We start from the raw sequence: 13,362 nt of genomic DNA on the forward strand, positions 1-13,362 counted from the left end.
GGAAGAACGAGTTGAGACTAGCTTAAACGCTAGCATCAGCTAATATCGCCTCCCCGGCTCATCACTCCCTGAAACTGCTTGTTGACGATAAAAATCATCTTTAAAGGAAAAATCGGCCAAAGTCCCAGCTTCTCGTTACGTAATGGAGAAAATGAAAGATTAGGGAATGAGAAAGCAATTTCTAGAACTTTGGTAACCAGAAATTTCTATAAAGGACAAAAATTCTACTACCCTGAATTGAGCCCAATGTTTGAATTTTCAGATTAAAATTTGAGGCCTAGAAAGGATATTAGCCATCACCTGCTGTCATTTACTCAGTTCCTGCTCATTATCTACAAAATAAATGATTTGGATTATGATATTCATAAGTGAGGGAAATGCACTCCATTTAACAAGTCCATTCTGCACATTACCTGAGGTTTCTCGTATAAAACATGGTGTGTTCTTGATAATTATTACTGCCAAAATTTTACGTAGGGGTTTGTCTCATGTGAAGGATGGCAAATGATAGAAGACAGGTGTTAGGGTTAGAGGGATCATATACATCATTACCCAAATTTGGGCACTTTTGAGAGTACCAATATTAATTATGCCGGGTCAGTGGATATAAACCTGGGAAAAATGAGATATCTAGTCCCCTTGTTATGGGCAAGAGGTTCCACTAAGCTTGCTAGGAAAGAGGTTTAAAAATATTGAGACACCCGTTAGGTTAAATATCTCAGGTTGGATCTCTCAAATAGGATGGAGACAAGTGAGGGAGGGGAGAGGCCAGGAGAATTGTGTAGAATGAGGTGATGTATATATGAATGTGGATGGGGGCCTGAAAGTTCTGCTGGGAAGGAGAAGTGAGAGGTCTATAGAACATGACGATGGGATGAAGATGATTCAGTAACAGAAATGGATTGTGGCCAGTTAGAAATGAGTATTAGGCAGCAATGCCAGGGCTGTTTTCTATCCAGTCAGTCTTACATAATGATTAAGTTGACACTACTTTTAGAGCCTTACCTTCTTCCCTCAGAGATTGTTTATTGTGAGGTGCATTGCGGGCAGTGAAGCATCTCTTTGAGTCTTGAGAGGGCTGGAGCTGAAAGTGAGTGACCAGATCAGGCTGGGCAACAGACTGACTTTCCCCTGCCAGGAGGGGCAATGTAAAGCTCGTTTAGAAGATGCCAAAATTCAGCCTTTTTCCTCAAAAGAATCCGATGTCAACTGGCTGAATGCTTTCCTTCCCTCCCCCAACCAAGAAAATGCTCAAAAGGCAATATAGTTTGTGAGGGTTTGAGGGAACCGAATGACATTGCCTTTTGTCCTATTCTGGCTATTGTTGCCGTGTAGCAACTACTCCAAAACTTAATGGTTTAAAGAAACCACCATTTTATTAAGCCCGTGAATTGTGTAGGCCAAAGAGTTGGACAGGCACAATGGGGACTTGACTCTGCCCCATGACGTCTAAGGCTGCTATTGGGAAGACTCAGTGTCTGAGGTTGACTTGATAGCTAGGAGTTGGAATCGGTTCAGTCACTTGCATGGCTGGCACCTGGGCGAGGAGGACTTGAAAATCAGGTGTACTGATTGAAGTGCCTTCACATGACTTCCCCATGTGGCCTGGCTTCCTCCCAGCATAGTAGTCTCAAGTTCGAAGAGCTTACCTGGCTTAAAAAGTCCCAAGAGGATCCAAGTGTGAGACTTTCATGGAAACAACATGGAAGCTGCATTGCCACTTCTCACATAGTCTCAAAAGTCACATAACATCACTTTCACTATATGCTATTGACCAAAGTAGCCATGTTCCCATTCAGATTCAAGGGCAGGGATCATGGACCCCATCTCTCAATGGGAAGAGTATCAAAGAATTTGTTTGAAAACTGCCATTATGGGGTTGTAGATTCTTAGGGGCTTTCATTGACCTCATGAACAGCATCACGTTGGTCAGCCCACAGGAGAAAGCTTTTGCAAATGTCCCTATATCATTTCTCATCTCAGTCTCTACCATCACCACAATACTATATCCCATTATATATAAGGAAGGCCACTTTCTGAACTGAATGACAAGCATGTTTGAGGGTTTGTTCTCTGGGTCCTGGCTGTGCTGAGGTTATGGCACCATGAAGACATTCTTTGAAAGTCTCCCTTTGCATCTCCCATGTCCTGGCTCAAAGTTACCTGTCAACATCACATAGATCCTCCTCAGCAAACATGGAGAAGCTAAAGAAGTCAAACTCTATGTTTATCTTATTTTCAAAAGAAGAATTATTTCATTCAGCAAATAATTTATAGAGAACCTAGTGTGAATTCAGTTCAGTTCAGTTCAGTCGCTCAGTCACGTCCGACTCTTTGCGACCTCATGAATCACAGCATACCAGGCTTCCCTGTCCATCACCAGCTCCTGGAGTTCACTCAGATTCATGTCCATAGAGTTGGTGATGCCATCCATCCATCTCATTCTCTGTCGTCCCCTTCTCCCCCCACCCCTAATCCCTCCCAGCATCAGACTCTTTTCCAGTGAGTCAACTCGTCACATGAGGTGGCCAAAGTATTGGAGCTTCAGTCTCAGCATCAGTCCCTCCAATGAACACCCAGGACTGATTTCCTTTAGAACGGACTGGTTGGATGTCCTTGCAGTCCAAGGGACTCTCAAGAGTCTTCTCCAACACCACAGTTCAAAAGCATCAATTCTTCGGCAATCAGCCTTCTTCACAGTCCAACTCTTACATCCATACATGACCACGGGAAACACCATAGCCTTGACTAGACAGACCTTGGTTGGCAAAGTAATGTCTCTGCTTTTTAATATACTATCTAGGTTGGTCATGACTTTCCTTCCAAGGAGTAAGCGTCTTTTAATTTCATGGCTGCAATCACCATCCGCAGTGATTTTGGAGCCCAAAAAAATAAAGTCGGACACTGTTTCCACTGTTTTTCCATCTATTTCCCATAAAGTAATGGGACCAAATGCCATGATCTTTGTCTTCTGAATGTTGAGCTTCAAGTCAACCTTTTCACTCTCTTCTTTCACTTTCATCAAGAGGCTTTTTAGTTCCTCTTCACTTTCTGCCATAAGGGTGGTGTCATCTGCATATCTGAGGTTATTGATATTTCTCCCGGCAATCTTGATTCCAGCTTGTGCTTCTTCAAGCCCAGCGTTCCTCATGATGTACTCTGCATATAAGTTAAATAAGCAGGGTGACAATATACAACCTTGATGCACTCCTTTTCCTATTTGGAACCAGTCTGTTGTTCCATGTCCAGTTCTAACTGTTGTTTCCTGAGCTGCATACAGGTTTCTCAAGAGGCAGGTCAGGTGGTCTGGTATTCCCATCTCTTTCAGAATTTTCCACAGTTTATTGTGAATTAGATAGTTATAGTTTCTGATCTGAGACAAAAAAAGGGAATACAGGAAGCCACATAGAAAGTGACCAGGTTGTGCAGAGCCTAACAGCCAATGACCAGGTCTTTTGATTTTAATTAAATGTGATAGGAAGCCCTTGAAGATTTAAGCAGGGTGGTGACATGACCTGATTTCAAAGACCATTCTGATTGTTGTGTGGGGCCTGAGGGGCAATGGTGGGACTTGGTGGTAGAGGAGGTATTCTGAAATGGTGAGAAATGGAGGAAGACCGAGTTTTAGAGGTAACAAGTTTTAGAGAAGTTTCTTCCATTTGGGGTATGTTGAATTTTAGTGTAACCTCCAGATTGGGAGGGTTGGTGCTGAAGATGTGCTTTTAGAAATTGTTAGTAAGAATCTGCCTGCATTACAGGAGACCCAGGTTTGATCCCTTGGTCGAGAAGATCCCCTGGAAAGGAAATGGCAACCAGTATTCTTGCCTGGGAAATCCCATGGACAGAGGACCCTGGTGGACTAGAGTCCATGGGGTTGCAAAGATTTGGACATGACTGAGGTGACTAAAGCACCACCAGTATTTAGATGATTTTCAAAGTTGCGGGCTTGGATGATAACATCAAGGCAGAAAGTGTAGCCAGAGGAAAGAAGAGGAATCAGGACTGAATGGTAAGAAACTCAGACAGTTTTAGATCATGGTTCTTAGCTTTCAGTGTGCATCATCTGGGGTCCACATAAAACACAGATTCCTGGGCCCACCCTCAGTTCAGTTCAGTTCAGTTGCTCAGTCGTGTCCCACTCTTTGCGACCCCTTGGACTGCAGCACGCCAGGCTTCCCTGTCCAACACCAACTTCTGGAGTTTACCCATTGAGTCGGTGATGCCATCCAACCATCTCATCCTCTGTCGTCCCCTTCTCCTCCTGCCCTCAATCTTTCCCAGCATCAGGGTCTTTTCCAATGAATCAGCTCTTTGCATCAGGTGGCCAAAGTATTGGAGTTTCAGCTTCAACATCAGTCCTTCCAATGAACACCCAGGACTGATCTCCTTTAGGATGGACTGGTTGGACCTACCCTAGAGATTCTGATTTAGTAAATCTGAGATGAAGTCCAAGAATCTGTATTTCTCATGGGTTCCTAGATGCTGCTGATCTGCTGAGCCACATTTTGAATTAGAGAAAGAAGATAGCAAGAGAGACTGAAAAGTGACAGCCAGTGAAGGTAGGAGGATATCAAGAACGTGAGAGAGGAGGTGCCTTTCAAGAAGGCAGGAGTCAGCTATAGAGAGACCAAATAGAATGGAGGTGGGAAAGAACTCACTGGATTTGGTGAAATGGAGGTCGTTATCGAGGCCTTGATGGGATTAGTTTCAAGAGAGTGATAAGAACAAACAGAGTAAATTGATGAAGAAATGGAAGGTGAGGGAGTAGACAATTCTTCTGAGCAGTTTTGTCCTGGGAGGAGCAGAGAAATAGGCATGGGCTGGAGGAGAGTATGGGTGTAATGGAGAGTATTTTAAACTTTCTCTGATAATGAGGGTCCTTTTTAGGATGGGCCTATTCATTGGGGGTATTCATGTCCTCAAAAACCTCATTCCTCCCCATTTCTCCCCTCTGACTTTCTCAGTTCAGCAATTTAAGGTATTGCATCAGAAATTACATTTTTTTCTAAGGATGTATGACTATGAATTTAAAGAGAAACTGTCATGCTGCAGATGTATTACACGCGGCTATATCTCTCCACTCTTTAAACACATAAAATGATTCCTTAGTGGCTAGACTCCAGGGCCTGGGGTTCGGATTGTGTGAAAAAGCCCAGACCATGTTTCTGATAAGCTCTCTCCCTGAATCCCCCCTGGGCTTCAGTCCTGCTAGGCCTGTTGCCCCTTCTTTAATTGCCTTGGCTGAGGCTCTGCTCAAGCAGTTTCCTCAGCCCTGAATTTCTTCACACCCCTCTCTTCTGTGAAGCTGTTCGTATTTCCCCAACAAAACTCAACCATCTCCTTCTGCTCCAGCAGCAACTGGCTTATATCATCCAGCGCCATTTTAAGCTGCTCTGTTCATTTTTAACTAGGTTATAAATTGCTTGGGAGGAGAGCCTCAGGACCTTGCAAATGAGAGTCTACCAGAAAAATCAGTTAAACAATGTCCTGAGTGTGGTTACCTATCCCATGGTCTCATCTTGTTCTTGTGCCTATTTTCCCCTTGGTTCCCATAGAATTTTTCTTTTTCGCTTTCTGTCCAGCGATGTGTGAAGTTCCCAGCTATGCAAAAGAATGTTTAGTGTCACCCAGAACCTTTGCCACACCTGGGTTCTTCACTTAATTTCTTCCTGGTCCCAGATTTTCGAAGCAAACTGATTTGCTCTGTTCTGGACTCAGGAGACTTTGTGTTTCCACTGGCAGTTCCTGCACTATTGGTAATCTTTCTTATCACTGGTTAAAATGATTCTAACACTCAAACCCAGTGTGTGTGTGTGTGTGTGTGTGTGTGTGTGTGTGTGTGTGTGTAGGAGTGGTGGTGGTTTCCCTGCCACCAGCAATTTTCCAACATTACTGCATATCCTACAATTCAACTCAATTCTGACACTATCTACCCAGAAATAGTATCAGATCCTACAGGTTAAGGGTTTAGTCTCATAAGATAGCCCCTCTTCCTGACTCAGATGCCAGTTGTAAGTCCAGGCTGTCATCTGTGCTTCTGACTGATCTGCTATAGACTGGAGGTTCCAATGACTCCTTCCTTTCCTGTGATTAACTTGCTAGAGTGGCTCATCAGTTCAGTTCAGTTCAGTCCCTCAGTTGTGTCCAACTCTTTACGACCCCATGAACCACAGCACGCCAGGCCTCCCTGTCCATCACCAACTCCTGGGGTCCACCCAAACCCATATCCATTGATTTGTTGATGCCATACAACAATCTCATCCTCTGTCATCCCCTTCTCTTGCCCACAATTTTTCCCAGCATCAGCTCTCTGCATCAGGTGGCCAAAGTATTGGAGTTTCAGCTTCAACATCAGTCCTTCCAATGAACACCCAGGACTGATCTCCTTTAGAACGGACTGGTTGGATCTCCTTGCAGTCCAAGGGACTCTCAAGAGTCTTCTCCAACACCACAGTTCAAAAGCATCAATTCTTCGGTGCTCAGCTTTCTTCACAGTCCAACTCTCACATCCATACTTGACAAGTGGAAAAACCATAGCCTTATTAGGTAAGTTTATTCCTAGGTGTTTTATTCTTTTTGATATGATGGTAAATTTTACTTTTCGTGTATCAGATACAAGATAAATCTGTGTATTAATTCCATATCCTGAAACTTTACTGATTTCATTGATTAGCTATTTTAGTTTCCTGGAATTGTCTTTAGTATTTTGTATGTATAATATTTGTCTTCCCAGGTGGTGCTAGTGGTAAAGAACCTGCCTGCCAATGCAGGAGATATAAGAGAGGTGAGTTCAGTCCCTAGGTCATGACCATCCCTTGCAGAAGGTTTCAGCAGTCCACTCCAGTGTTCTTGCTTGGAGAATCCCATGAACAGGGGAGACTGTTGGGATACAGTCCATAGGATCAAGAGTCAGACATAACTGAAGTGACCAGTACACACACATGTATAGTATCATGTCATCTACAAACAGTGATTGTTTTACTTACTCTTTTTAAATTTGCATTCTTTTTATTAATTTTTTCTCTAATTGCCATGACTAGCGGAGAAGGCAATGGCAAGCCACTCCAGTACTATTGCCTAGAAAATTCCATGGATGGAGGAGCCTGGTAGGCTGCAGTCCGTGGGGTCGCTAAGGGTCGGACATGACTGAGCGACTTCACTTTCACTTTTCACTTTCACACATTGGAGAAGGAAATGGCAACCCACTCCAGTGTTCTTGCCTGGAGAATCCCAGGGACGGGGGAGCCTGGTGGGCTTCCGTCTATGGGGTCACACAGAGTCGGACACGACTGAAGTGACTTAGCAGCAGCAGCAGTAGCAGTAGCAGCCATGACTAGAATTTCCCAAACTATGCTAAATAAAATGGTAAGAATGGACATCATTGTCTTTTTCCTGATCTTAGAGGAAATACCTTTAAATTTTCACCATTGACAATGATTTTTGCTGTGAGTTTGTTGTATATGATCCTTATTGTATTTAGGTAGGTTCCCCTTATGTCCACTTATTTTTTTTTTATCATAAGTTGGGATTGAATTTTTTAAAAACATTTTTTATCTCACCTATTGAGTTATGATTATACAGTGGAAGCGAGAAATAGATTTAAGGGACCAGATCTGATAGAGTGCCTGATGAACTATGGATGGAGGTTCGTGACATTGTACAGGAGACAGGGATCAAGACCATCCCCATGGAAAAGAAATTCAAAAAAGCAAAATGGCTATCTGAGGAGGTCTTACAAATAGCTGTGAAAAGAAGAGAACAGAAAAACAAAAGAGAAAAGGAAAGATATTCCCATTTGAATGCAGAGTTCCAAAGAATAGCAAGGAGAGATAAGAAAGCCTTCCTCAGTGATCAGTGCAAAGAAACAGAGGAAAACAACAGAATGAGAAAGACTAGAGATCTCTTCAAGAAAATTAGAGATTCCAAGGGAACATTTCATGCAAAGATGGGCTCGATAAAGGACAGAATTGGTATGGATCTAACAGAAGCAGAAGATATTAAGAAGAGGTGGCAAGAATACACAGGAGAACTGTACAAAAAGATCTTCACGACCAAGATAATCACGATGGTGTGATCACTCACCTAGAGCCAGACATCTTGGAATGTGAAGTCAAGTGGGCCTTAGAAAGCATCACTACGAACAAAGCTAGTGGAGGTCATGGAATTCCAGCTGAGCTATTTCAAACCCTGAAGATGATGCTGTGAAAGTGCTGCACTCAATATGCCAGCAAATTTGGAAAACTCAGCAGTGGCCACAGGACTGGAAAAGGTCAGTCTTCATTCCAATCCCAAAGAAAGGCAATGCCAAAGAATGCTCAAAATACCGCACAACTATACTCATCTCACACGCTAGTAAAGTCATGCTCAAAATTCTCCAAGCCAGGCTTCAGTAATACGTGAACTGTGAACTTCCAGATGTTCAAGTTGGTTTTAGAAAGGGCAGAGGAACCAGAATTGCCAATGTGTGCTGATCATAGAAAAAGCAAGAGAGTTCCAGAAAAACATCTATTTCTGCTTTATTGACTATGCGAAAGCCTTTGACTGTGTGGATCACAATAAACTGTGGAAAATTCTGAAAGAGATGGGAATACCAGACCACATGACCTGCCTCTTGAGAAACCTGTATGCAGGTCAGGAAGCAACAGTTAGAACTGGACATGGAACAACAGACTGGTTCCAAATAGGAAAAGGAGTTCGTGAAGGCCGTATATCATCACTCTGCTTATTTAAGTTATACGCAGAGTACATCATGAGGAACGCTGGGCTGGAAGAAGCACAAGCTGGAATCAAGATTGCCAGGAGAAATATCAATAACCTCAGATATGCAGATGACACCACCCTTATGGCAGAAAGTGAAGAGGAACTACAAAGCCTCTTGATGAAAGTGAAAGAGGAGAGTGAAAAGGTTGGCTTGAAGCTCAACATTCAGAAAACAAAGATCATGGCATCTGGTCCCATCACTTCATGGGAAATAGATGGGGAAACAGTGGAAACAGTGTCCGACTTTATTTTTTTGGGCTCCAAAATCACTGCGGATGGTGATTGCAGCCATGAAATTAAAAGACGTTTACTCCTTGGAGGAAAGTTATGACCAACCTAGATAGTATAATAAAAAGCAGAGACATTACTTTGCCAACCAAGGTCCGTCTAATCAAGGCTATGGTTTTTCCCGTGGTCATGTATGGATGTGAGAGTTGGACTGTGAAGAAAGCTGATCGCCGAAGAATTGATGCTTTTGAACTGTGGTGTTGGAGAAGACTCTTGAGAGTCCCTTAGACTGCAAGGAAGTCCAACCAGTCCATTCTAAAGGAGATCAGTCCTGGGTGTTCATTGGAAGGACTGATGCTGAAGCTGAAACTCCAATACTTTGGCCACCTCATGCGAAGCACTGACTCATTGGAAAAGACCCTTATGCTGGGAGTGATTGGGGGCAGGAGGAGAAGGGGACAACAGAGGATGAGACGGCTGGATGGCATCACCGACTTGATGGACATGAGTTTGAGTGAACTTCGGGAGTTGGTTATGGACAGGGAGGCCTGGTGTGCTGCGATTCATGGGGTCGCAAGGAGTCGGACACGACTGAGTGACTGAACTGAACTGAACTGAGTTAATCAGGTTGCTTTCGTGTTTCAAATTTGTTAATGTAGTGTATCACAATGATTGATTTGTAGATATTGAAAAATCCTTGCATCCCTAAAATAAATTCACCTTGACCATGGTGTCTGGTGTTTTTAATGTATTGTTGGATTTGGTTTGCAAGTATTTTGTGGTGGTTTCTCTATGTTCATCAGTGTTATTGGACTGTTATTTTCTTTGTTTTTGTGGTATATTTCTGATTTTAATATCAAAGTGATGGTGGCATTTAGATTGTGTTTGTAAGTGTTCCTTCCACTGCAATTTTTTGGAATAGTTTCAGAAATACAGGTGCTAAGTATTTTTTAAATTGATAGAATTCACCTGTGAAACTGTCTTGTCCTGGACTTTTATTTTGGGGGGAGTGTTAAAATTACTGATTAATTTCATTACTGGTAATTGGTCTGTTCATATTTTTCTATTTCTGACTGGTTTAGTCTTTGGAGATTGTATATTTCTAAGAATGTGTCTATTTCTTCTAGGGTTTTCATTTGATTGGAGTATAGTTAATTGCAGTCCACCTTGTTTCTGTCATATCTGTTGTACCTTCTCCTTTTTCAATTCTGATTTTATTCATTGGGCTCTCTTCCATCTTTTTTTTTCCTTGATGAGTCTGGTTTAAGGTTTATCAATTTTGTTTACCCTTTGGAAGAACCAGCTTGTAAGCCTTTACTTTCAAGGGCTTTAAGAAAAATAAATTTAGTGCTTTAGTGCACAGAAGGTATTTTTTAATTGTAAGATAACATTCGCTAGATGATTTTAATGTTTATATGTTTCTTCTCACTGTAGCCCTTTGTTCTCCATTTTTATATGTTAAACTTATAGAAATTGACATCTGTATTTGACAATGCATAATCTTCTATAAACTTCATCACATTTACCATTTCCTTTATATCAATATTTTTCCTAACTATTCCTTTAATGTATATCAAAAATATTTAGTGTATCCCTATGTGATGCGTGTATGTTTTTTCCCATCATGCCTACTGCAGTATCAGGCACCTGGTAAGTGCTTTGATGACTGAACAGTTTGTGTAATTGGCTGGATTCACATATTATTGACTTATACACAAGGAAGAAATATAATAGGAAATGCTGAGGTAAAGTTTTGAACTTTTCTGGGGTTACCATAGATACAAAGTTGAGGTGATCATAAGAAAATAATTGACGGACATTTCTTTGAATTAAAAGTAGTCTACAGTCCCGGCGGCGCAGACGCGAGAGACGCCCGGCTCCCGGCGGCGCAGACGCGAGAGACGCCCGGCTCCCGGCGCAACCGACCACGTGCAGAATCGTGGCTGAGAGGAGCTGCCCCGCACCCAGGGTTAGGGCGGTGGCCGAGAGGAGCTGTACCACATCCAGGAGGCGGTGGCTGCTTGGGCACCGGAGGGCCGAGAGGAGCTGATCCACATTCAAAGCAGGAGGGGCAGCCTTGAGGAGATACCCCTCGTCCGAGGTAAGGTATAGCGGCTGCGCCTTGCTGGAGCAGCTGGGAAGAGGTACTCCACGATCAAGTGGAATATAAGAATCCAGTGTTCTGGGGAGGAAGGAACAAGATGGCGGAGGGATAAAACGGCGAGACCACTTTCTTCCCCACAAATTCATCAAAAGAACATTTGAATGCGGAGTAAAGTCCACAAAACAACTTCTGAATACTGGCAGAGGCCATCAGGCTCCCAGAAAAGCAGCCATTGTCTTCTAAAGGAAAGAGAAGAAATCAAGCTCCACCCACCAGAACACTGACACATGCCTCCCTAACCAGGGAACCCGGACAAGTCACCCGTCCAACCCCACACACAGCGAAGAAACTACATAATAAAGAGAACTCCACAAACTGCAAGAAGAGGGAAAGGCCACCCCAAGCAAAGCAATATAAGCAAGATGAAGAGGCAGAGAAATACCCAGCAAGTAAAGGAACAAGATAATTGCCCACCAACACAAACAAAAGAAGAAGATATAGGGAATCTACCTGATAAAGAATTTCAAATTTTGATGGTGAAAATGATTCAAAATCTTGAAAGCAAAATGGAGTTACAGATAAATAACCTGGAGAAAAGGATTGAGAAGATGGAAGAAAGATTTAATAAGGACTTAGAAGAAATAAAAAAGAGTCAATATACAATGAATAATGCAATAGATGAGATCAGAAACACTCTGCAGGGAACAAACAATAGAATAACAGAGGCAGAAGACAGGATTAGCGAACTAGAAGATAAAATTGTAGAAATAAATGAAACAGAGAGGAAAAAAGAAAAACGAATTAAAAGAAATGAGGACAATATTAGAGACCTCTGGGACAATGTTAAACGCTCCAACATTCGAATCATAGGAGTCCCAGAAGAAGAAGACAAAAAGAAAGACCATGAGAGAATACTTGAGGAGATAATAGTTGAAAACTTCCCTAAAATAGGGAAAGAAATAATCACCCAAGTCCAAGAAACCCAGAGAGTCCCCAACAGGATAAACCCAAGGCGAAATACTCCAAGACACATATTAATCAAATTAACAAAGATCAAACACAAAGAACAAATATTAAAAGCAGCAAGGGAAAAGCAGCAAATAACACATAAGGGGATTCCCATAAGGATAACAGCTGATCTTTCAAAAGAAACTCTTCAGGCCAGAAGGGAGTGGCAAGACATACTAAAGTGATGAAAGAAAATACCCTACAGCCCAGATTACTATACCCAGCAAGGATCTCATTCAAATATGAAGGAGAAATCAAAAGCTTTACAGACAAGCAAAAGCTGAGGGAATTCAGCATCACCAAACCAGCTCTCCAACAAATGCTAAAGGATCTTCTCTAGACAGGATACACAGAAAGAGTGTATAAACTTGAACCCAAAGTAATAAAGAAAATGGCTACGGGATCGTACTTATCAATAATTACCTTAAACGTAAATGGGTTGAAATTTTCAAAAAGGCTAGGAAACAATTCTTATAGCCATCAATAGTTCAGTGTTGAGTTCATGAATAGTTTTTAAAGTTTGGGACAAACTGTAGTATTTGCTATTTGAAGTACAATTTGTAATTGGCATATTACAATGTAACATTGGTCTTCATTTCCAACTTAAAACGCCTAAAAATGCCTAACAGATTTTTAGATTTGTGAATTTTAGTTGAAATGTATTTTACGATTTACTAAACCTGCAGAAATATTGAAGTATTTCAGAGAACTTATTCACTGTACATTTAATTTATTTTATTTATAAAAGTTATGAACTGTAGAAAGTTTTACTTGTTGGGTCAAATGCTTGTTGCTTCAAGTGCTTGTTGCATTTGAAGTGCTAGTTACAAGAAAATCAAATACCTTCAATGTATAAATGCTATTAAGTTTTTAAAGGACTCTGGAGTATAAGTAAGTTTGTTTAAAGAAATTTAGTCTATTCAACCTGAATCAGCTCTGTCAAACATTAATTAAAAGCCTCATTTTAAAAAAATAAATAAATAAATAAATAATGGTGGTGGGAGGGAGGGTTGGGAAGCTGGCTGGAGGTGGTGAAGTTTATAAATCTAATTAAAAATGAAGTTGCATTTCCATTTTCCAAATCCACCCATCCACCAGCGTACTGTGTCACTAGACATTATGTACGATTTTACTTTGCGACAGAAACCATTACATTTAAAAATTCATTACAGCAAGGTGAGTTAGACACATGATGGATGCAGCTTTAATTCTGCCATATATTATTACAGTTAAAATGTAAATGATGAAAAATATTTTGTGCT

This window comes from Moschus berezovskii, chromosome 15, assembly GCF_049115385.1.
Source record: "Moschus berezovskii isolate FMDL1 chromosome 15, NW_MosBer_1.0, whole genome shotgun sequence".
NCBI lineage: Eukaryota > Metazoa > Chordata > Mammalia > Artiodactyla > Moschidae > Moschus > Moschus berezovskii.